The sequence below is a fragment of the Aethalodelphis obliquidens genome, unplaced genomic scaffold, assembly GCF_003676395.1.
Source record: "Aethalodelphis obliquidens isolate GAN/ISIS:26980383/991018 unplaced genomic scaffold, ASM367639v1 scaffold140, whole genome shotgun sequence".
Taxonomy (NCBI): domain Eukaryota; kingdom Metazoa; phylum Chordata; class Mammalia; order Artiodactyla; family Delphinidae; genus Aethalodelphis; species Aethalodelphis obliquidens.
In genome coordinates, this window is record NW_020838084.1 from 652,516 (window position 1) to 678,802 (window position 26,287).

Genomic DNA, 26,287 nt, shown 5'->3' on the forward strand with positions numbered 1-26,287 from the left:
TCTGCTGTGTGTTTTTCTGTCTTCTCATTTTGCTTATCTTACTGTGTTTGGGGTCTCCTTTTCACAGGTTGCAGGTTTGTAGTTCCCATTGTTTTTGGTGTCTGTCTCCATTGGCTAAGTTTGGTTCAGTGGGTTGTGTAGGCTTTGTGGTGGAGGGGACTGGTGCCTGTGTTCTGGTGCATGAGGCTGGATCTTGTCTCTCTGTTTGGCATGTCCACGTCTGTTGGTGTGTTTTGGGTGTCTGTGGACTTATTATGATTTTAGGCAGCCTCTCTGCTAATGGGTGGGGTTGTGTTCCTGTTTTGTTTGTTGTTTGGTACAGGGTGTCCAGCACTGTAGTTTGCTGGTCGTTGAGTGAAGTTGGGTGCTGGTATTGAGATGGAGATCTCTGGGTGATTTTCGCCATTTGATATTATGTGGAGCTGGGAGTTCTCTTGTTGACCTATGTCCTGATGTTGGCTCTCCCACCTCAGATGCAAAGCACTGACTCTTAGCTGCAGCACCAAGAATCTTTCATTCACATGGCTCAGAATATAAGGGAGAAAAAGTAGAGAGAAAGAATTAGTAGAAGTAGGAAGAAAGAAAGAAAGAAAGAAAGGGAGGAAGGAAGGAAGGAAGAAAAGAAGAAAGAAAGAAGAAAAGAAGGAAAGAGAGAAAGAAAGGAGGGAGGGAGGGATTGAGGAAGGAAGGAAGGAAGAAAGGGAAGGAAGGAACAAAGAAAGAAGATAAAGTAAAATAAAATAAAGTAAAATATAATAAAGTTATTAAATTAAAAAATAATTATTAAGAAAAAAACAGACTGATAGAATCTTAGGACAAATCGTGGAAGCAAAGCTCTATAGACAAAATCTTATACAGAAGCATACACATACACACTCACAAAAAGAGGAAAAGGGGAAAAAATCATAAATCTTGCTCTCAACGTCCACCTCCTCAATTTGGGATGATTCGTTGTCTAAAGGAGGGAAGGAAGGGAGGAAGGAAGGAAGGAAAGAAAGAAAGAAAGAAAGAAAGAAAGAAAGAAAGAAAGAAAGAAAGAAAGAAAAAAGAAGATAAAGTAAAATGAAGTAAAGTTATTAAAATTAATTATTTAAAAAAATGGACAGATGGAACCCTAAGACATATGGTGGAAGCAAAGCTATACAGACAAAAGCTCACACAGAAGCACACACATACACACTCACAAAAAGAGGAAAAGGGGAAAACATCATAAATCTTGCTCTCAACGTCCACCTCCTCAATTTGGGATGATTCGTTGTCTATACATGTATTCCACAGATGCAGGGTACATCAAGTTGATTGTGGAGTTTAATCCGCTGCTTCTGAGGCTGCTGGGAGAGATTTCCCTTTCTCTTCTTTGTTCTCACAGCTCCCAGGGGCTCAGCTTTGGATTTGGCCCTGCCTCTGTGTGTAGGTCACCGGAGGCGTCTGTTTTTCACTCAAGCAGGACGGGGTTAAAGGAGCCGCTGATTCGGGGGCTCTGGCTCACTCAGGCTGGGGTGAGGGAAGGACATGGAGTGTGGGGCGAGCCTGCAGCGGCAGAAGCCGGCGTGACGTTGCACCAGCCTGAGCCTCGCCATGCGTTCTCTCGGGGAAGTTGTCCCTGGATTCAGGGAACCTGGCAGTGGTGGGCTGCACAGGCTCCCCGGAAGAGAGGCGTGGATAGTGACCTGTGCTCACACACAGGCTTCTTGGTGGCGGCAGCAGCATCCTTAGCATCTCCTGCCCGTCTCTGGGGTCCGCGCTTTTAGCTGCAGCTCGCGCCCGTCTCTGGAGCTCCTTTAAGCAGCGCTCTTAATCCCCTCTCCTCACGCACCAGGAAACAAAGAGGGAAGAAAAAGTATGTGTCTCTTCGTCAGCTCCAGGCCTTTTCCCAGACTCCCTCCCGTCTAGCTGTGGTGCACTAACCCCTTCAGGCTGTGTTCACGCCGCCAACCCCAGTCCTCTCCGTGCCTCCACTCACAGCCCCGCCTGCCCCGGCAGGTGAGCAGGCAAGCCTCTCAGGCTGGTGAGTGCCAGTCAGCACTGATCCTCTGTGCGGGAATCTCCCTGCTTTGCCCTCCGCACCCCTTTTGCTGCGCTCTCTTCCGTGGCTCCAAAGCCCGACCCCTCTGCCACCCACTGTCTCTGCCCACGAAGGGGCTTCTAAGTGTGTGGAAACCTTTCCTCCTTCACAGCTCCCTCCCACTGGTGCAGGTCCCGTCCTTATTCTTTTGTCTCTGTTGTTTCTTTTTTTTGGCCCTACCCAGGTACTTGGGGAGTTTCTTGCCTTCTGGGAAGTCTGAGGTCTTCTGCCAGCGTTCAGTATGTGTTCTGTAGGAGTTGTTCCACGTGTAGAGGTATTTCTGGTGTACCTGTGGGGAGGAAAGTGATCTCCACAGCTTACTGTTCCACCATCTTCCCCCGGAGCTTAATCATTGTAGTTTTGATTTGCATTTCTCTAATGATTAGTGATGTTGAGCATGCTTTCATGTGTCTGTTGGCAATATGTATATATTCTTTGGAGAAATGTCTATTTAAGTCTTCTACCCATTTTTGGATTGGGTTACTTGTTTTTTGATATAGAGCTTCATGAGCTGCTAATATATTTGGAGATTATTCCTTTGTCAGCTGCTTCATTTGCAAGTATTTCCTCCCAATCTGAGGGTTGTCTTTTCGTCTTATGGTTTCCTTTGCTGTGCAAAAGCTTTGAAGTTTCATTAGGTCCCATTCGTTTATTTTTGTTTTAATTTCCATTACTCAAGGAGGTGGATCGAAAAAATCTTGCTGTGATTTATATCATAGAGTGTTCTGCCTATGTTTTCCTCTCTGAGTTTTACTGTGTCTGGCCTTACATTTAGGTTTTTAATCCATTTTGAGTTTATTTTTGTGTATGGTGTTATGGAGTGTTCTAATTTCATTCTTTTACATGTAGCTGTCCAGTTTTCCCAGCACCACTTATTGAAGAGGCTGTCTTTTCTCCACTGTATATTCTTGCCTCCTTTATCAAAGATAAGGTGACCACATGTGTGTGGGTTTATCTCTGAGCTTTCTATCCCGTTCCATTGATCTATATTTCTGTTTTTGTGCCAGTACCATACTGTCTTGATTACTGTAGCTTTGTAGTGTAGTCTGAAGTCAAGGAGCCTGATTCCTCCAGCTCCATTTTTCTTTCTCAAGATTGCTTTGGCTATTTGGGGTCTTTTGTGTTTCCATACAAATTGTGAAATTTTTTGTTCTAGTTTGTGAGAAATGCCAGTGGTAGTTTGATAGGAATTGCATTGAATCTGTAGATTGCTTTGAGTAGTAGAGTCATTTTCACAATGTTGATTCTTCCAATCCCAGAAGGACATGGTATATCTCTCCATCTATTTGTATCATCTTTAATTTCTGTCATCAGTGCCTTATAATTTTTTGCATACAACTTTTTTGTCTCCTTAGGTAGGTTTATTCCTAGATATTTTACTCTTTTTGTTGCAATTGTAAACGGGAGTATTTTCTCAATTTCACTTTCAGATTTTTCATCATTAGTGTATAGGAATGCAAGAGGTTTCTGTGCATTAATTTTGTATCCTGCAACTTTACCAAATTCACTGATTAGCTCTAGTAGTTTTCTGGTAGGATCTTTAGGATTCTCTATGTATAGTATCATGTCATCTGCAAACAGTGACAGCTTTACTTCTTCTTTTCCGATTTGGATTCCTTTTATTTCCTTTTCTTCTCTGATTGCTGTGGCTAAAACTTCCAAAACTATGTTGAATAATAGTGGTGAGAGTGGGCAACCTTGTCTTATTCCTGATCTTAGTGGAAATGCTTTCAATTTTTCACCATTGAGGACGATGTTGGCTGTGGGTTTGTCATATATGGCCTTTATTAGTTTGAGGAAAGTTCCCTCTATGCCTACTTTCTGGAGGGTTTTTACCATAAATTGGTGTTAAATTTTGTCAAAAGCTTTCTCTGCATCTATTGAGATGATCATATGGTGTTTCTCCTTCAATTTGTTAATATGGTGTATCATATTGATTGATTTGCATATATTGAAGAATCCTTGAGTTCCTGGAATAAACCCGACTTGATCATGGTGTATGATCCTTTTAATGTGCTGTTGGATTCTGTTTGCTAGTATTTTGTTGAGGATTTTTGCATCTATTTTCATCAGTGATATTGATCTGTAGTTTTCTTTCTTTGTGACATCTTTGTCTGGTTTTGGTATCAGGGTGATGGTGGCCTCGTAGAATGAATTTGGGAGTGTTCCTCCCTCTGCTATAATTTGGAAGAGTTTGAGAAAGATAGGTGTTAGCTCTTCTCTAAATGTTTGACAGAATTCTACTTTGAAGCCACCTGGTCCTGGGATTTTGTTTGTTGGAAGATTTTTAATCACAGTTGAAATTTCAGTACTTGTGCTTGGTCTGTTCATATTTTCTCTTTCTTCCTGGTTCAGTGAGGGAAGTTTGTGCTTTTCTAATAATTTGTCCATTTCTTCCAGGTTGTCCATGTTATTGTCATTTAAGTGCTTGTAATCTCCCATGATCCTTTGTATTTCTGCAGTGTCACTTGTGACTCCTCCCTTTTTATTTCTAATTCTATTGATTTGATTCTTCTCCATTTATTTTTCTTGATGAGTCTGGCTAGTGGTTTATCAATTTTGCTTATCTTCTCAAAGAACCAGCTTTTAGTTTTATTGATCTTAGCTATTGTTTCCTTCATTTCTTTTTCATTTATTTCTGATCTGATCTTTATGATTTCTTTACTTCTGATAACTTTGGATGATTTTTGTTCTTCTTTCTCTATGCTTTACGTTTAAAGTTAGGTTGTTTATTTGAGATGTTTCTTCTTTCCCAAGGTAGGATTGTATTGCTATAAACTTCCCTCTTAGAACTGCTTTTGCTGCATTCCATAGGTTTTGGTTCATTGTGTTTTCATTGTCATTTGTTTCTAGGTATTTTTTGATTTCCTCAGTGATCTCTTGCTTATTTATTAGTGTATTGTTTAGCCTCCATGTGTTTCTAGTTTTTACAGATTTTTTCCTGTAATTGATGTCTAGTCTCATAGCATTGTGGTCAGAAATCATACCTGATACAATTTCAATTTTCTTAAATTTACCAAGGCTTGATTTGTGACCCAAGATATGATCTATCCTGGAGAATGTTCCATGAGAAAAATATGTATTCTGTTGTTTTTGGATGGAATGTCCTATATATATCAATTAAGTCCATCTTATTTAATGTATCATTTAAAGCTTGTGTTTCCTTATTTATTTTCATTTTGGATGATCTGTCCATTGGTGAAAGTGGGGTGTTAAAGTCCCCTACTATGCATGTGTTACTGTCCCCTTTTATGGCTGTTAGTAATTGCCTTATGTGTTGAGGTGCTCCCGTGTTGGGGGCATAAATATTTACAACTTTTATATCCTCTTTCCGGATTGATCCATTGATCATTATGTAGTGCCCTTCTTTGTTTCTTCTAATAGTCTTTGTTTTAAAGTCTATTTAGTCTGATATGAGAATTGCTAGTCCAGTTTTCTTTTCATTTCCACTTGCATGGAATATCTTTTTCCATCCCCTCACTTTCAGTCTGTATGTGTCCCTAGGTCTGAAGTTGGTCTCTTGTAGACAGCATATATAAGGGTCTTGTTTTTGTATCCATTCAGCCAGTCTATGTCTTTTGGTTGGAGCATTTAATCCATTTACATTTAAGGTAGTTATCAATATGTCTGTTCCTATTACCATTTTCTTAATCGTTTTGGGTTTGTTATTGTAGGTCTTTTCCTTCTCTCGTGTTTTCTGCTTAAAGTTCCTTTAGCATTTTTTGTAAAGCTGGTTTGGTGGTGCTGAATTCTCTTAGCTTTTGCTTGTCTTTCAAGGTTGTAATTTCTCCGTCAAATGTGAATGAGATCCTTGCTGGGTAGAGTAATCTTGGTTGTAGGTTTTTCTCCTTCATCTCTTTAAATATGTCCTGCCACTCCCTTCTGGCTTGCAGAGTTTCTGCTGAAAGTTCAGCTGTTAACCTTATGGGGATTCCCTTGTGTTTTAATTGTTGTTTTTCCCTTGCTGCTTTTAATATTTTTCTTTGTATTTTATTTTTGATAGTTTGATTAATACGTGTCTTGGCGTATTTCTCCTTGGATTTATCCTGTATGGGACTCTCTGTGCTTCCTGGGCTTGATTGACTATTTCCCTTCCTATATTAGAGAAGTTTTCAACTATAATCTCTTCAAATATTTTCTCAGTCCCTCTCTTCTTCTTTTGGGACCCCTGTAATTCGATTGTTGGTGTGTTTAATATTTTCCCAGTGGTCTCTGAGACTCCTCAATTCTTTTCATTCTTTTTTCTTTATTCTGCTCTGCAGTAGTTATTTCCACTATTTTGTCTTTCAGGTCACTTATCCGTTCTTCTGCCTCAGTTATTCTGCTATTGATCCCTTGTAGAGAATTTTTAATTTCATTTTTTGTGTTGTTCATCACTGTTTGTTTGCTGTTTAGTTCTTCTAGTTCTTTGTTAAACGTTTCTTGCATTTTCTCCTTTCTATTATCAAGATTTTGATTCATTTTTACTATCATTATTTTGAATTCTTTTTCAGGTAGACTGCCTATTTCCTCTTCATTTGTTAGGTCTGGTGGGTTTCTGCCTTGCTCCTTCATCTCCTGTGTGTTTCTCTGTCTTCTCATTTTGCTTATCTCACTGTGTTTGGGTTCTCCTTTTCACAGGCTGTAGTTTTGTAGTTCCCGTTGTTTTTGGTGTGTGTCCCCAGTGGCTAAGGTTGGTTCAGTGGGTTGTGTAAGCTTCCTGGTGGAGGGGACTAGTGCCTTTGTTCTGGTGGATGAGGTTCAATTTTGTCTTTCTGGTGGGCAGGTCCACGTCTGGTGGTGTGTTTTGAGGTGTCTGTGGCCTTTTATTATTTTAGGCAGCCTCTCTGGTAATGGGTGGGGTTGTGTTCCTGTCTTGCTAGTTGTTTGGCATAGGCTGTCCAGCACTGTAGCTTGCTGGTCGTTGATTGGAGCTGGATCTTGACGTTGAGATGGAGATCTCTGGGAGATTTTCACTGTTTGATATTACATGGAGCTGGGAGTTCTCTTGTGGACCAGTGTCCTGAACTTGGCTTTCCCACATCAGAGGCACTGCCCTGACACCTGGCTGGAGCACCAAGAGCCTGTCATTCACACGGCTCAGAATAAAAGGGAGAAAAACAAGAAAGAAGAAGATAAAGTAAAATGAAATAAAGTAAAATAAAATAATTAAAAAATAATTATTAAAAATATTTTTTAAGTAATAAAAAAAGAAAGAAGTGAACAACCAAACCAAAAAACAAATCCACCAATGATAACAAGTGGTAAAAACTATACTTAAAAAAAAAATTGACCAACAGAAACCTAGGACAAATGGTCGAAGCAAAGCTATACAGACAAAATCACACACAGAAGCATACATATACACACTCACAAAAAGAGAAAAAGGGAAAAAATATATATCTTTGCTCCCAACGTCCACCTCCTTTATTTGGGATGATTTGTTGTGTATTCAGTTATTCCACATATGCAGGGTACATCAAGTTGATTGTGGAAAATTAATCCGCTGCTCCTGAGGGTGCTGGGAGAAATTTCCCTTTCTGTTCTTTGTTCGCACACCTCCCAGGGTTCAGATTTATGTTTGGACGCGCCTCTGTGTGTAGGTCACCTGAGGGCGTTTGTTGTTCGCTCAGAGAGGACAGGGTTAAAAGAGAAGCTGATTCTGGTGCTCTGGCTCAATCAGGCCATGGGGAGAGAGGGATATGAATGTGGGGCGAACCTGCGGCACCAGAGGACAGCATGATGTTGCAACAGCCTGAGGTGCTCCATGCGTTCTCCCAGGGAAGTTATCCCTGAATCATGGAACCCTGGCAGTGGGAGGTGTGGAGAGTGACCTGTGCTTGCACACAGGATTCTTGGTGGTGGCAGTAGCAGCGTTAGCGTCCCATGACCCTCTCTGGTGTCCACACTTTTAGCCGCGGCTCACGCCCGTCTCTGGAGCTCCTTTAAGCAGTGCTCTTACTCTCCTCTCCTCGCCGCACCAGTAAACAAAGAGGGAAGAAAGTCTTTTGCCTCTTCGGCATCTCCAGACCTTTTCCCAGACTTCCTCCCTGCTAGCCGTGGTGCACTAACCCCCTGCAGGCTTTGTTCACTCCACCAACCCCAGTCCTCTCCCTGCGCTCCGACCGAAGCCGGAACCTCAGCTCCTAGCCCCTGCCCGCCCCGGCAAGTGAGCAGACAAACTTCTCGGTCTGGTGAGTGCTGGTCTGCACCAATCCTCTGTGCGGGAATCTCTCCACTTTGCCCTCTGCACCTCTGTTGCTGCGCTCTCCTCCGTGGCTCTGAACCTCCCTCCCTCTGCCACCCGCACTCTCAGCCTGCGAAGGGGCTTCCTAGTGTGTGGAAACCTTTGCTCCTTCACAGCTCCCTCCCACTGGTGCAGGTCCATCCCTATTCTTTTGTCCCTGTTTTTTCTTTTTCCTTTTGCCCTACCCAGGTACTTGGGGAGTTTCTTGCCTTTTGGGAGTTCTGAGGTCTTCTGCCAGCATTCAGTAGGTCTTCTGTAGGAGCTGTTCCACATGTAGTTGTGTTTCTGATGTATTTGTGGAGAGGAAGGTGATCTCCATGTCTTACTCTTCCACCATCTTGAAGCTCCCCATGCTTTATTTTTTTCCCTTATCTGTAGTTTATTATTAATTCACTCATTCAACATACATTGAATGCCTACCATATTCAATGTACTCTTCTAGGTTTTGGAGATATTAATCACCCTATCTGAAATAGCATCCCCATTATTCTCCACCCTCTTGCCCAAGTTTATATTTCTTTCAAGGGTATCGCTGTCTGACATTTGTTTGTTCATTTCTTACTGTCTATCTCCCATACTAAAATACATTTCATGAAGGCAAAGACTCTGTCTTTTGTGCCAATCAATGCATCCTAGATACTGCCTGGCATGCAGTAGATCCTCAAAATAATTGAGTGATATCTGAGATAAAATACATTATCTTTGACATTCATATCCTTGTCCTCAAGATGTTCACAATCTTTTAAGGGAGACAGAGAGATATCACTGAAATATTTGTACTTTCCTCCATACACTAGGCTCTCTCAGTACAGCTGTCTTGCTGCTTTCTACTCATCCCCCAAGGTTCCGCATTTTATGCCTGTTTCTTTCCCATACATTCAAGTAACATTTCCTGATGTCCTAACTGTTCCAGGCACTGTCATATTTGGTAGAGGACTTGAGAATGCTAACAAGAATTAAAACATTCTAATCTCTGACCTACAGGAGCTTTGTCTAGAGAGGCACCCTGACAGTATTAGGTGATTTATGCTGTAATGGGGGGAAATTTATGCTGCGTTCTATGGAAGCACAGAGGAGTGGCATGAAGCTCATTCTGTGGAAGATCAGGGTAGACTTTCTGGAAAATGAAATGCTTGAGCTACATTTTTAAGGATGTATTCATTAATTCAAACTCATCCATAAAATACTTATTGAGCACTTACTCTGTACCAAGCACTGTTTTAAGTGCTGGAAATGCAGTATTAAACAAAAATAGATACAAATCTTACGCTCCTAAAGCATATTTTCTAGTTAAGGATGAATGGAATTAACCAGATCCAGGAGGAAAATCAATTCCAGCAGAGGGAGCAATGTGACTAAAGACATGGAAGCTGACAAAACCAAGGTTTGTTCAAGAAGCTTCAAGTATCAAGTAGTTTAGTATAGGTGGAGTGGAGATGACAGAGTGTGAGAGGTGACAGTTAATGCTTTAAAGGGCACCAGAGACAGATCATGCACGGTCACATGTGATGTTCTAAAGGGTCTTTAACCCAAGGGCAGGGGAGGGTGAGGATTTTAAGTAGGAAAATGACATTTTTATCTAGGAAGGCTTTCCCAACTATCCCTTCTCCTCCTGTCTACTATCTGAGTTAGATCTTTTCTTCTGTTCCCAGTACCTCCTTGTGATAGCACTGTAAGCATTAAACATAACTTTTTAGTGGGAAATATACACATATACAGAAAAATGTATAAAAGTTAATATATATGATGTGATGTATAATTATAAAATGAACAACAAAATAACCATAGAATAAGATATTGCTAGCATTATAGAAGCTCCTATTGTGCCCTTGCTTATCAAGTCTTCTTACTTCCTTCCAAAAGTAACAATTATCCAATAAGGGAGAGCTGACCCTTTTATCATTGTGTGAGACATTCTTTGTCTCTTGTGAAAATTTTTGACTTAAACTCTACTTTGCCTGATATAAGTATAGCTATCTCTACTCTCTTTTGATTACCATTTGAATGGAATATATTTTTCCATCTTTTCACTTTCAGCTTATATGTGTCCTTAAATCTAAAGTGAGTCTTGAGGGAGAGGCCTTCAAGATGGTGGAAGTGTAACACAGGGAGATCACCTTCCTCCCCACAAATACATCAGAAATACATCTACATGTGGAACAACTCCTATAGAACACTTACTGAACGCTGACAGAAAACCTCAGACTTCCCAAAAGGCAAGAAACTCCCTTAGTTGATTTTAAAGCAACTAGTTCAATAATCACTTTAAATGTGAATGTTCTGTAAACACTGAACAAAAGTCGGAGTGGAATTTACAAATTCACAAGTAAATACTGTCAGCAAGCACCCATTTTATATTAAAACTTTCTGATAGGTTAAAGAGATGGAAAAAATATCATTTTAACAGTAAGCAAAAGAACTTGGGACTAGTTATACTAATTTCAGACTGTCAGGAGCATTAAAAATCACATCTACATAACTGTCATAACCACGAGAATCTTAAGAAGACATGACTAATAAATGTGAGTCAGCAACCTGGATGGGCTCTTGGAATACCAAAAGGACATTAGAGAAAAGCTGAGAGAATATGAATATAAAGTATAGACTTTGGGTAACGATTACATATCAATATCAGTACATTAATGTGATAAATGTACCATACTAGCATAAAATGATAATACTAGGAGAATCTGGTCATGGGTCATATGGGAACTGTCTTTACACTGTTTACAGTAATTCTGAAAATCTAAAAACTGTTGTAAAATGAAAGGTTTATTTTTAATAAGCATGTTGCTACCACATTGCAGTAGTTCCAGTTATCTTGGGGGTCTCTAGACAGATATTATTTAAGACATAAGATGTCATTTTCTTAAAAGGATGTATTCAAAAACTAATGGCTGAAAACTTCTCAAGTTTAAGGGGAAAAAATGGAACAACTTTAAAACTACAGACTCAGGGAAGTGAGTGAACTCCAAATAGAATAAACCCAAAGTATTCTTGCCAACACACAAGAACTTTGAATTACTGAAAGCTCAAGACAAAGAAAATGATCAAGAAATGAAACACTCAGAAGTGACATGTTATTTATAGAGGAAAACCGATTCTAGTGATTGTTCGTCTTAAACCATGAAGGACATAAGGAAGTGGCGTGTCATCTTTTTCAAGTTCTGTTTTGGGGGTTGTATAATGTGATGAATTAATAGACATAAACATAATGAAATGATAACCACAATCAAGTTAATTAACATATCTATCATCTCACATAATTGCCCTTTTTTGTGTGGTGAGAGCACATAAGATCTACTCTCCTTGCAATGCCAAGTACACAGTACGCCACTATTATTAACTACAGTCACAATACTATACATTAGATTACCAGAAATTATTCATCTTATAACTGAGACATTGTGCCCTTGACCAATATTTTTCAAGAACTTTAGAAAAGAATCCACAGCCCTAAGTTTTACATATGGAGATACATTCCTTCAGGAATGCGGGGAAATAAAGACACACTCAAAACAAGGTAAACTACAATAATTAGTCATTTGCAGATGTATCCAGAGAAAAATTGTTTAAGGAAGCTCTCCAAACAAAAAGGAAAGGATAACTTAAGAAAACTTACAGCTTCAGAGAGGAAGGAAAAAAAATGGAGTGGATAAAAAGTGGTGTGTATATACTGGCCAGAATGGCCATCATCAAAACGTCTACTAATAATAAATGCTAGAGCAGGTGTGGAGAAAATTGAACCCTCCTACACTGTTGGTGGGAATGTAAACTGGTGCAGCCACTATAGAGAATAGTATGGAGTTTCCTTAAAGTGCTAAAAATAGTTACAATATGATCTAGCAATCCCAGTCCTCGGTATCTCTCCAGAAAAGAAGAAAACTGTAATTCAAAAAGAGAAATGCACCCCAATGCTCATAGCAGCACTATTTACAATAGCCAACACATGGAAGCAACCTAAATGTCCATCAACAGATGAATGGATAAACAAGAGGTATTATATATGACTGAGTGATATCCTGTATATATATACATATATATATGTATATATATACAGGATATCACTCAGTCATAAAAAAGAATGAAATAATGCCATTTGCAGGAATATGGATGGACCAGAGGTTATCATACTAAGGGAAGTAGGTCAGCTAGAGAAAGACAAATATCATATGATATCACTTATTTGTGGAACCTAAAGAAAATGATACAAATGAACTTCTTTACAAAACAGAAATAGACTCACAGACATAGAAAACAAATTTATGGTTACCAAAGGAGAAAGGGGCAGCAAAGGATAAATTAGGAGTTTGGTTTTAACAGATACACACTATTAAATATATATATAATAGATAAACAACAAGTACCTACTTTATAGCACAGGGGATTATATTCAATATTTAATATCTTGTAATAACTTTTAATGGAAAAGAATCTGAAAAAGAATATATATAAATACACATAACTGAATCACTTTGTTGTACACCTAAAACTAAACTAACACAGCATTGTATATCAACTATACTTCAATAAAAAATATAAAATAAAATAAAGGAGACCTTCAAGATGGTGGAGGAGTAAGACATGGAGACCACCTTCCTCCCCATAAATACACCAGAAATACATCTACACGTGGAACAACTCCTACAGAACACCTACTGAGCACTGGCCGAAGACCTCAGACCTCCCGAAAGGCAAGAAAAACCCCACATACCTGGGTAGGCCAAAAGAAAAAAGAAAAAACAGAGACAAAAGTATAGAGATAAGACCTGCACCTCTTGGAGGGAGCTGTGAAGGAGGAAAAGTTTCCACACACTAGGAAGTCCCTTCACTGGCAGAGAAGGGTGGTGGTGGTGGGGAAGCATTGGAGCCATGGAGGAGAGCACAGCAATAGGGCTGCAGAGGGCAAATTGGAGAGATTCCACAACAGAGGATAAATGCCAACCAGCACTCACCAGCCTGAGAGGCTTGTCTGCTCACCCACCATGGCAGGCGGGGTCTGGGAGCTGAGGCTCAGGCTTTGGAGTTCAGATCACAGGGAGAGGACTGAGGTTGACTGCGTGAACACAGCCTGAATGGGGCTTGTGCATCACAGCTAGCTGGGAGGGAGTCTGGGAAAAAGTCTGGACCTGCCTAAGAGGCAAGAGACCATTGTTTTGGGGTGCATGGGGAGAGAGGATTCAGAGCACGGCCTAAAGGAAGTCCAGAGATGGGCGCGAGACACGGCTATCAGCGTGGACACCAGAGACGGGCATGAAACGCTAAGGCTGCTGCTGCAGCAATCAAGCACAGGTCACTATCTGTGCAAGCACAGGTCACTATCCACACCTCCCCTCCTGGGAGCCTGTGCAGCCCGCCACTGCCAGGGTCCCGTGATCCAGGGACAACTTCCCCGGGAGAACATGCGGTGTGCCTCAGGCTGTTGCCATGTCATGCTGGCTTCAGCAGCCACAGGCTCGCACTGCATTCTGTATCCCTCCCTCCACCCGGCCTGAGTGAGCCGGTCCCCCCTAATCAGATTCTACTTTAACCCCATGCTGTCTGAGCAAAGAACAGACACCCCCAGGAGACCTACATGCAGAGGTGGGGTCAAATCTAAAGCTGAACCCCGGGAGCTGTGCGAACAAAGAAGAGAAAGGGGAATTTCTCCATGTAGCCTCAGGAGTAGTGGATTAAATCTCCACAATCAAATTGATGTACCCTGCATTTGTGGAATACCTGAATAGACAACGAATCATGCCAAAATTGAGGCAGTGGATTTTGGAAGCAACGATATATATATATTTTTTCTTTTTTCTCTTTTTGTGAGTGTGAATGTGTATGCTTGTTTGTGTGATTTTTGTCTGTATAGTTTGCTTTTACCATTTGTCGAAGAGTTCTGTCTGTCCATTTTTTTCCTTTATTTTAGTATAATTTTTAGCACTTGTTAGCCTTTGTGGATTTGTTTTATGGTTTGGTTGCTTTCTTCTTTCTTTCCTTCTTTTATTACTTTTTAATTTTTAATAATTATTTTATATTTTAATACTTTATTATATTTTATTTTACTTTCTTCTTTTTTTCTCCCTTTTCTTCTGAGCCATGTTGCTGACAGGGTCTCGGTGCTCCGGCTGGGTGTCAGGCCTGTGCCTCTGAGGTGGGAGAGCTGAGTTCAGGACATTGGTACACCAGAGATCTCCTGGCTCCATGTAATATCAAATGCCGAAATCTCTCCCAGAGATCTCCATCTCAATGCTAAGCCCCAGCTCTATTCAACAACAAGCAAGCTACAGTTCTGGAAACCCTTTGCCAAACAACTAGAAAGACAGGAACAAAACACCAACCATTAGCAGAGAGGCTGCCTAAAATCCTAATAAGGCCATGGACATACCAAAACACACGATTGGACATGGACCTGCCCACCAGAAAGACAAGATCCAGCTTCATCCACCAGAGCACAGGCACTAGTCCCTTCTACCAGAAAGCCTACACAATTCACTGAACTAATCTTAGCCACTGGGGACAGACACCAGAAACAACGGGAACCACAAACCTACAGCCTGAGAAATGGAGACCCCAAACACTGTAAGTTAAGAAAAATGGGAAGACAGCAAAGCACACAGCAGATGAAGGAGGAAGGTAAAAACCCACCAGACCAAACAAATGAAGAGGAAATAGGCAAGTACCTGAAAAAGAACTCAGAGTAATGATATTAAAGATGATCCAAAATCTTTGAAATAGAATGAGAAAACAGAAGAAATGGTTAACAAGGACCTAGAAGAAATAAAGCACAAACAAGCAATGATGAACAGCACAATAAATGAAATTAAAAATTCCCTAGAAGGAATCAATAGGTGAATAACTGAGACAAAAGAACGCATAAGTGACCTGGAAGTTAAAATAGTGGAAATAACTACTACAGAGCAGAATAAAGAAAAAAGAAAGCAAAGAATTTAGGACATTCTCAGAGAACAATGTGACAATATTAAATGTGCCAAAATTCTAATTATAGGGGTCCCAGAAGAAGAAGAGAAAAAGAAAGGGACTGAGAAAATATTTGAAGAGATTATAGCTGAAAATTTCCCTAATAGGCGAAAGGAAATAGTTAATCAAATTTAGGAAGTGCAGAGAGTTCCATACAGGATAAATCCAAGGAGAAACATGCCATGACACTTATTAGTCAAACCACCTAAAATTAAATAGAAAGGAAAAATATTCAAAGAACCAAGGGAAAAACAACAAATAATATACAAGGGAATCTCCATAAGGTTAACAGATGATCATTCAGGAGAAAATCTGCAACCCAAAAGGGTGTGACAGGACATATTTAAAGTGATGAAAGGGAAAAACCTACAACCAGGATTGCTCTACCCAGCAAGGATCTCATTCAGATTCGATGGAGAAATTAAAATCTTTACAGACAAGCAAAACCTAAGAGAATTCAGCACCACCAAACCAACATTACAATAAAAGCTAAAGGAACTTCTCTAGGCAGAAAACACAAGAGAAGGAAAAGATCTACAATAACAAACCCAAAGCAATTAAGAAAATGGTAATAGGACCATACATATCGATAATTACCTTAAATGTAAATGGATGAAATGCTCAAACCAAAAGAGATAGACTGGCTGAATGGATACATAAACAAGCCCTGTATATGTGCTGTCTACGGGAGACCTATTTCAGACCTAGGGACACATACAGACTGAAAATGGGGGATGGAAAAAGATATCCCATGCAAATGAAAATCAAAAGCAAGCTGGAGTAGCAACTCTCATAACAGACAAAATAGACTTTAAAATAAAGACTACTGCAAGAGACAAAGAACAAGAGTATATAATAATCAAGGGATCAATCCAAAAAGAAAATATAACAATTGAAAATATTTATGCACCCAACATAGGAGCACTTCAAAACATAAGGCAAATACTAACAGCCATAAAAGGGGAAATCGACAGTAACACAAATACTGTAGGGGCCTTTAACACCCCACTTTCACCAATGGACAGATCATCCATAATGAAAATAAATAAGGACACACAAGCTTTAAATGATAGATTAAACAAGATGGACTTAATTAATATTTATGAGACATTCCATCCAAAACCAACAGATACACTTTCTTCTCAAGTGCTCTTGGAACATTCTCCAGGATAGAACATATCTTGGGTCACAAATCAAGCCTTGGTAAATTTAAGAAAATTGAAATCATATCAAGTATCTTTTCCAACCACAACACTATGAGACTAGGTATCAATTACACGAAAAAAAATCTGTTGAAAATACAAACACATGGAGGCTAAGCAATACACTACATAAAAACCAGGAGATCACTGAAGAAATCAAAGAGGAAATCAAAATACACCTAGAAACAAATGAGAATGAAAACACCATGACCCAAAACCCATGGAATGAAGCAAAAGCAGTTCTAAGACGGAAGTTTAGAGCAAAACAATCCTACCTCAAGAAACAAGAAAAATCTCAAATAAACAACCTAACCTTACACCTAAAGCAATTAGAGAAAGAAGAACAAAAAAATAAAAACCCAAAGTTAGTAGAAGGAAAGGAATCATAAAGTTCAGATCAGGAATAAATCAAAAAGAACCGAAGGAAACAATAGCAAAGATCAATAAAACTAAAAGCTTGTTCTTTGAGAAGATAAACAAGGTTGATAAACCATTAGTCAGACTCATCAAGAAAGAAAGGGAGAAGACTCAAATCAATAGAATTAGAAATGAAAAAGGAGAAGTAACAACTGACACAGCAGAAATACAAAGGATCATGAGAGATTACTACAAGCAACTCTATGCCAATAAAATGGACAACCTGGAAGAAATGGACAAATTCTTAGAAAAGCACAACCTTCCAAGACTGAACAAGGAAGAAATAGAAAATATGAACAGACCAATCACAAGCACTGAAATTGAAACTGTGATTAAAAATCTTCCAACAAAAAAAGCCCAGGACCAGATGGTTTTACAGGCGAATTCTATCAAACGTTTAGAGAAGATCTAACACATATCCTTCTCAAACTCTTCCAACATATAGAAGAGGAAGGAACACTCCCAATCTCATTCTATGTGGCCACTATCACCCTGATAGCAAACTTGACAAAGATGTCACAAAGAAAGAAAGCTACAGGCCAATATCACTGATGAACATAGGTGCAAAAATTCTCAAAACATACTAGCAAACAGAATCCAACAGCACATTAAAAGGATCATACACATGATCAAATGGGGTTTATCCCAGGAATGCAAGGATTCTTCAATATACCCAATCAATGTGATACATCATGTTAACAAATTGAAAGATGAAAACCATATATCATCTCAATAGATGCAGAAAAAGCTTTTGAAAAAATTGAACACACATTTATGACAAATACTCTCCACAAAGTAGGCATAGAGGGAACTTACGCTCATTATAACAAAGGCATATATGACAAACCCACAGCCAACATTGTTCTCAATGATGAAAAACTGAAAACATTTCCACTAAGATCAGGAACAAGACAAGGTTGCCCACTCTCACCACTATTATTCAACATAGTTTTGGAAGTTTTAGCCATAGCAATCAGAGAAGAAAAAGAAATCAAAGGAATCCAAACTGGAAAAGAAGAAGAAAAGCTGTCACTGTTTGCAGATGACATGAGACTATACACAGAGAAACTTAAAGATGCTACCAGAAAATTGCTAGAGCTAATTAATGAATGTGGTAAAGTAGCAGGATACAAAATTAATGCACATAAATCTCTTGCATCATATACACTAATGATGAAAAATCTGAAAGAAAAATTAAGGAAACACTCCCATTTATCATTGAATCCAAAAGAATACCTAGGAATAAACCTAACTAAGGAAAAAAAGAGCTGTATTCAGAAAACTGTAAGACACTGATGAAAGAAATTAAAGATGGTACAGTTAGAGACATATACCATGTTCTTGGTTTGGAAGTTTCAGCATTGTGAAAATGATTCTACTACCCAAAGCAATCTACAGATTCAGTGCAATATCTATCAAACTACCAATGGCATTTTTCACAGAAGTAGAACAAAGCACTTCACAGTTTGTATGGAAGCACAAAAGACCCCAAATAGCCAAAGCAATCTTGAGAAAGAAAAACGGAACTGGAGGAATCAGGCTTCCTGACTTCAGACTATACTACAAAGCTACAGTAATCAAGATAGTATGGTACTGGCACAAAAACAGAAAGATAGATCAATGGAACAGGATGGAAAGCCCAGAGATAAACCCATGCACATATGGTCACCTTATTTTTGATAAAGGAGGCAAGAATATACAATGGAGAAAAGACAGACTTTTCAATAAGAGGTGCTGGGAAAACTGGGCAGCTACATGTAAAAGAATTAAATTAAAACACTTTCTAACACCATACACAAAAATAAACTCAAAATGGATTAAAGACCTGAATGTAAGGACAGACACTATAAAACCCTTAGAGGAAAGCATAGACAGAACACTCTATGACATATAACACAGCAAGATCTTTTTTTACCCACCTCCTAGAGAAATGGAAATTAAAAACAAAAATAAACTTGTGGGACCTAATGAAACTTCAAAGCTTTTGCACAGCAAAGGAAACCATAAACAAAACGAAAAGAAAACCCTCAGAATGGGAGAAAATATTTGCACATGAAGCAACTGACAAAGGATTAATCTCCAAAATATACAATCAGCTCATGCAGCTCAATATCAGAAAAACAAACAGTCCAATCCAAAAATGGGCAGATGACCTAAATAGACATTTCTCCAAAGAATATATACAGATTGCCAACAGACACATGAGACAATGGTCAACATCATTAATCATTAGAGAAATGCAAATCAAAACTCCAATGAAGTATCACCTCACACCAGTACGATGGCCATCATCAAAAACTCTACAAACAATAAATGCTGGAGAGGGTGTAGAGAAAAGGGAACCCTCTTGCACTGTTAGTGAGAATGTAAATTGATACAGCCACTATGGAGAACAGTATGGAGGTTCCTTAAGAAACTAAAAATAGAACTACCATATGATCCAGCAATCCCACTCCTGGGCATATACCCTGAGAAAAACATAATTCAACAAGAGTCATGTACCACAATGTTCATTGCACCTCTATTTACAATAGCCAGGATATGGAAACAACCTAAGTGTCCACTGACAGATGAATGGATAAAGAAGAAGTGGCACATACATACAATGGAATATTACTCAGCTGTAAAAAGAAAGGAAATTGAGTTATTTGTAGTGAGGTAGATGGATCTAGAGTCTGTCATAGAGAGTGAAATAAGTCAGAAAGAGAAAAATAAATACGGTATGCTAACACATATATATGGAATCTAAAAATAAAAAAAAAAAGGTTATGCAGAACCTAGGGCCAGGACAGGAATAAAGACACAGAGGTAGAGAATGGACTTGAGGACACGTGGATGGGGATGGGTAAGCTGGGATGAAGTGTGCGAGTGGCATGGACATATATATACTACCAAATGTAAAATAGATATCTAGTGGGAAGCAGCCTCATAGCACAGGGAGATCAGCTTGGTGCTTTGTGACCACCTAGAAGGGTGGGATAGGGAGGGTGGGAGGGAGACCCAAGAGGGAGGAGATATGGGGATATATGTATATGTATAGGTGATTCACTTTGTTATAAACAGAAACTAACACACCATTGTAAAGCAATTATAGTCCAATAAGTATGTTAAGAAAAATATAATCTAAAGTGATCTCTTGTAGACAACATATAGTTGGAACTTGTTTTTTTTAATCCATCCAGCCAATATACATTTTAATTAGTGAGTTTAATCCATTTACTTTTAATAATTATTGATAGGTAAGGACTTATTAGTGCCATTTTGTTGTTTTCTGTCTGTTTTGTAATTCTTTTGTTCCTCTTTTGCAGTCTTCCTTTGTGATTTGTTGATTTTTTGTAATTTTACACTTTGTTTTTCCTTTATCTTTTTTTGTATTTATTACAGGTTCTTTTCTTTGTGGTTACCAAGAGAATTACATAAAACTTCGTACAGTTACAACGGTCTATTTAAACTGATAATAATTTAACTTCAATCACATAGCAAACCTTTCACTCCATCCCCACACTTTGCTAGTGATGTCAGAATTTATTTCTTATATTGTGTATCCCTTAACAGATTTTTATGGTTATAGTTATTTGTTATACTTTTGTCTTTAAACTTTTATATTAGGGTTAAAAGTGATTTAATTATCACCATTACAATATTATGTTATCTGTATTTGTTTATATATTAACCTTTGTCAGTGAGATTTATACTTCCCTATGCTTTCATGTTGTTGTTTAGCGTCCTTTTGTTTAAACTCAAATAACTTTATCATTTTTGTAAGGTCAGACTAACAAGGCAACACACAGAAGGGGAGAAAATATTTGCAGAGCATATATCTGATAAGACATTAAAATCCAGAATATATAAAGAATTCATTCAACTCAACAACAGCAAAAACAAACAAACAAGTTTTAAAATGGACAAAGGACTTGTATAGAAATATCTCCAAAGAATATATACAGATGGCCAATGAGTACCTAAAGAGATTCTCAACATCATTAATCAGTAGGGAAATGTACCTCAAAACCACTTTGAGGTACAATGTCATACCCATTAGGATGGATATTAACTAATAAATAACTGCAAAAAGCTGAAAATAAGATGTTTTGGTGAGGATGTGGAGAGATTGGAACCCTATGCTATGCTGTTAGGAATACACAATGGTGTAGCTGCTGTAGAAAACATTATATTAGTTGCTCAAAAAAATTAAACATAGAATTACCTCACGATCCAGCAATTCCACTACTGAATACAGGGGAGTCGAACAGATATTTGAATACCAATGTTTATAGCAGTGTTATTTACAGTAGCCCAAAGGTAGAAACAACCCAAATGAACATTAAAAATGTATGGATAAGCATACTGTGGTCAATGCACACAATGGAATATTACTTGGTCTTAAAAAGAAATGAAATCTGAAAAATTCTATAATATGGATGAATCTTGAGGGCATTATGGTAAGTGAAATAAGTCAAGTACAAAAATAACAAAATGTAGAATTTCATTTATGTGCAGTATCTAGAGTAGTCAAACTCATAGAGACAGAATGGTGGTTGCCAGCAGCTGGATGGAGGAATGTGGAGTTTTTTAATGGGTACAGAGTTTCAATTTGAGATGATTAAAAATTTCTGGAGTTGGATGGTGGTGATGATTGCACAACAATGTTAACGTATTTCATGACACTGAATTGTACACAAAAAATATTGAGATGATTATACATCTGTACAACTAAATCTAAATCTCTATCTATTTAATCTAATATTCCACTTGACCATTGCCTCCAATCACAGCACCTTCTCCAGAGACAGTATTGTTTATCTTAGTCTTTTTAACCACCCCCAATATTCCATAGTGTGGGTATACCATGTTTTATTTAAACATTCCTTAATGATAATTTTTGAAGCCATTTCTATGTTTTCACTGTTATGAATAATGCTGCAGTGAAAACATCCTTGTACATATATTCTTGTGTACTAGGGTACATATTTCTGTAGACTAAAATCCTACAAATTGTATGACCGAGTCAAATGATAAGACTATTTTAAATGATGCATATTGCTCAATCACACTCCAGAAGTTTTAACGTTTTTCACAGTAAATAAGTGTGCACATTTTCCCATAACATCCTCCAAACAATATATCAGTCTTTTTTAATCTTTTCTAATCTTTTGGACAATAAAAAATGATTGGATTAATTTGGATTTGCCTGCTAACTAGTGAGGTTAATTCTCTGTTCACATATTTGTTGACCTCTTTCTCCCCTTCTGTGGATTTTCTCTTCATGTTGTTTACCTATGTGTCTATAGGTTTCTTTTTTTTTCATTGTTTGAGTACTTTATTTAATATCAATGTTAATCCTAAATCATATATGTGACCATATATTTTACAGATATTTTCCTCTGGTCTGTCAATTATCTTTTTTTTTTAAAGCATTATTGAAATACATTTCATATTCCCTACAGTTCATCCATTTAAAGTATAAGTTCAATGGCTTTTGGTATATTCACAGAGTTGTACGAAAATCACTACAAACAATTTTAGGATATTTTTATCACCCAAAGGGAAATCCTTCATCAGTTAGCCATGATTGACCAATACCCAATCCTTACTAGGCCTGGGAATCTACTAATCTACTTTCTATCTCTATAGATCTGCCTATTCTGGATATTTAATGAAAATGGAATCATATACTATATGGTCCTTTGTGAGTGACTGTTTGCACTCAGGATAATGTTTTCAAAATTTATTCATGTCGTAGCATCTATAAATACTTCATTTATTTTTTATTGTCAAATAATATTCCATTGCATTGTTACAATCAATCAACTGAATTTATCAGTTGGTAGATATCTGTGATATTTCCACTTTCAGTCACTTGTGAATAGTGCTGCTATGAATATTCTTCACATATGAACATTCATGGGTAAGTTTTTGTATATACATATGTTTTCATTTATTTTGTGTATGTATGTAGAGGAGGAATTTTTGATCATATGCTAACTCTATATTTAACACTTCATGGAGCTAATAGACCACTTTTCAAAGCAACTGCACCATTTTATATTCCCACCGTGTGATGGGAAGGACGGTTTCAATTTTTCCACATCCCCAACAACATTGTTATTATCTTTCTCATTATAGTCACCCTCATGGGTGTGAAGTGGTATCTCATTGTGGTTGTGATTTGCATTTCTCTGATGGCTAATGACATTGAGCATTTTTTAATGTGCTTTTTGCCAATTTGTATATCTTCTTTTAGAGAACAGTTTATTCGGATCCTTGCCCATTTTTCTATTGGATTATTTGGCTTTTCTTGTTGAATTATAATTGTTCTTTATATATTCTTTATAGAAGTCCCTTATCAGAAATATGATTTTCAAGTATATTCTCCCATTCTTTGGGGTTTTTATGCATCAAAGCATGGTGTCCTTTGAAGCACAAAATTTGTTAATTTTAAAGACATCCAATTTGTGTATTTTTTTCTTTAGTTGCTTGTCCTTTTAGTGTCATGACTAAGAAACCACCATCTAATCTAAGATTGAGAAAATTTGTACTGTTGTTTTAAGAGTTTTTTTTTAAACATTAACATTTCATGACTTTTTTTTTTTTTTTTTTTTTTTTGGCTGTTCTGGGCGGCTTGCAGGATCTTAGTTCCCCAACCAGGGATTGAACCCTGCTCCTTGCAGTCGAAGTGCAGAATCCTAACCACCCACTGGACCACCAGGGAATTCCCTCTTAAGAGTTTTATAGTTTTAGCTCTTACATTTAGATCTTTGCTCTCTTTTGGGGTCAGATTTTTGTATGTGGAGTGAGATGGGAGTCCAACACATTCTTTTCCATGTGAAAGTCCAGTTATTTCAGCACTATTTGTTGACAAGACTCTTCTTTCTCCAATTGTCTTGACACCCTTATCAAAAGTCAGTGGACTATAAATATGAGGGTTTATTTCTGGGCTCTCAATTCTATTCCACTAACCTACACGTCTATACTGTTGTCAGTATCATGTTGTCCTGATTACTGTTGCTTTGTAGCAAATTTTGAAATTGGGGAATGTTTTCCTCAACTTTGTTCTTTTTCAAGATTTTATTAGATTTTCTAGGTACATTGAATTTCCATATGAGTTTTAAGATCATATCAATTTCTGCATAGAATCAGCTGATAGATATTGCATTGAATCTATAGATCAATTTAGGAAGTATTGTAATCTTAATAATATTGTGTTCTTATCTGTGAATATGAGATGTCTTTCCTTTTATTGAGGTCTTCTTTAATTTCTTTCAACAATGTAGTTTTCAGAGTATAAATTTCATACTTTTTGCTGTAATTTATTCCTGTCTTTTGAAGTTGTTTTGTATACTATTTTAAATGGAGTTGTCTTCTTAATTTCATTTTTTGTTTGCTTATGTTAGTGTATAGAAATACAATTGATTATACTGATTTTGTGTCTTGTAACCTTAATGAAATAAATTATTATTTCTAATAAGTGTTTATACTGGATTCCTTATAATTTTTTTATACAATATCTTGTCATCTACAAAAAGAGATAGTTTTACTTCTTCCTTACCTATCTGGATGCCTTTTATTTATTTTATTTGTATTTTTATTTTTGCCTAATTTCCTTGACTAGAACCTCCAGTACAATGTTGAACAGAATTATTGATGAGACATATCTTTGTCTTATTCCTGATCTTAAGTAGAAATCATTCAATCTTTCTCCATTAAGTATATTAGCTCTGGGTCTTTCTTAGATACCCTTTTTCAGTTTAAGAAGTTCTTTCCATTCCTAGTTTGTTGACTGACTGTTCTTATCATAAAGGGGCGTTGAATTTTGTCATATACTTTCTCTGCATATATTGAGGTGATTATGTGGTTTTTGTCTTGTATCCTATTGATGTGGTATATTACACTGATTTTTGGATGTTTAACCAACTTTGCACTCTCGGGATTAATCCCACTTTATCATGGTGTATAATCCTTTTGATATATTTCCCTTTGATTCAATTTGCTGGTATTTTCCTGAGGATTTTTGCATCTATATTCATGATTATCTGTACTATTCTTTTTTTTTTTTTAACATCTTTATTGGGGTATAATTGCTTTACAATGGTGTGTTAGTTTCTGCTTTATAACAAAGTGAATCAGTCATACATAAACATATGTTCCCATATGTCTTCCCTGTTGCGTCTCCCTCCCTCCCACCCTCCCCATCCCACCCCTCCAGGCTGTCACAAAGCACCGAGCCAATATCCCTGTGCCATGCGGCTGCTTCCCACTAGCTATCTACCTTACTGCGTTTGTGTGAAGCCATCTGGGCCTGAACTTCTCTTTGTGGAGATCTTTTTTAAATTACTGAACTAATATATTTCTTATTATAAGTTTATTCAGATTTTCTATTTCTTCTTGAGTCAGTTTTGGTAGTGTGTCTTTCTAGGAATTTTTCATTTTGTTTGAGGTATGTAGTTTGTTGGCATAGTATTTTCTTATAATTCTGTTTATTTCTCTAAGGTAGGGAACAATATCTCCTATTTCCTTCTGATTTCAGTAATTTGTATCATCTTTCTCTTTTTCTTAGTCAATCTTAAGTTTTTCTATTTTGTTGATCTTTGCAAGTAAGCTTATTTCAGTTTTTTTTGTTTTTCTGTTCTCTGTTTCATTGAGTTCTTCCATAATCCTTATTATTTCCTATCTCTGCTTGCTTTAGGTTTAGTTTCTCTTCTTTTTTTTCATTATCTTAAGATGGAAAGTTAGGTTTTTTAATTTGAAATTTCTTTTTAATGAGGCTTTTATAGCTATAAATTTCCCACTAAACACTTCTTTAGCTGCATCTCATGAGCTTTGGTACATTGTGTCTTCATTTTCACTCATCTCAGAGTATTTTCTAATTTCTCTTCTGATTTTTTCTTTGACTCATAAGCTACTTTTTAGTGTGTTATTAATTTCTGCATATCAGTAAATTTCCTTCTGTTATTCATTTCCATTTTCCTCCATTGTGATCAGATAACATATTTTGCATGATTTCATTCTTTTTAAAATTTACTTAAGCTCTTTCTATGTCCTAACTTAGAGCCTATCCTGGAAATGTTCCATGTGTGCTTGAAAAGAATGTGTTTTATTTTGTTGGGGTTTTTTTGCTGCACCTCGTGGCTTGCAGGATCTTAGTTGCCTGACCAGGGATTGAACCCGGGCCACAACAGTGAAAGCACTGAGTCCTAACTCCTGGACTGCCAGGAAGTTCCCTGTATTTGGTTATTTTTGGATGGAGTGTTTGATAGGTATCTGTTAGATCTAATTTTTGTATAGTTTTGTGCAAATCTTCTATTTCCTAATTGATCAGCATTGTTGTTGGATTCATTATTTCAAGTGTAGTATTGAAGTCTCCAATTTTTAAAAATGTTTATTTATTTATTTATTTTTGGCTGCATTTGGTCTTCA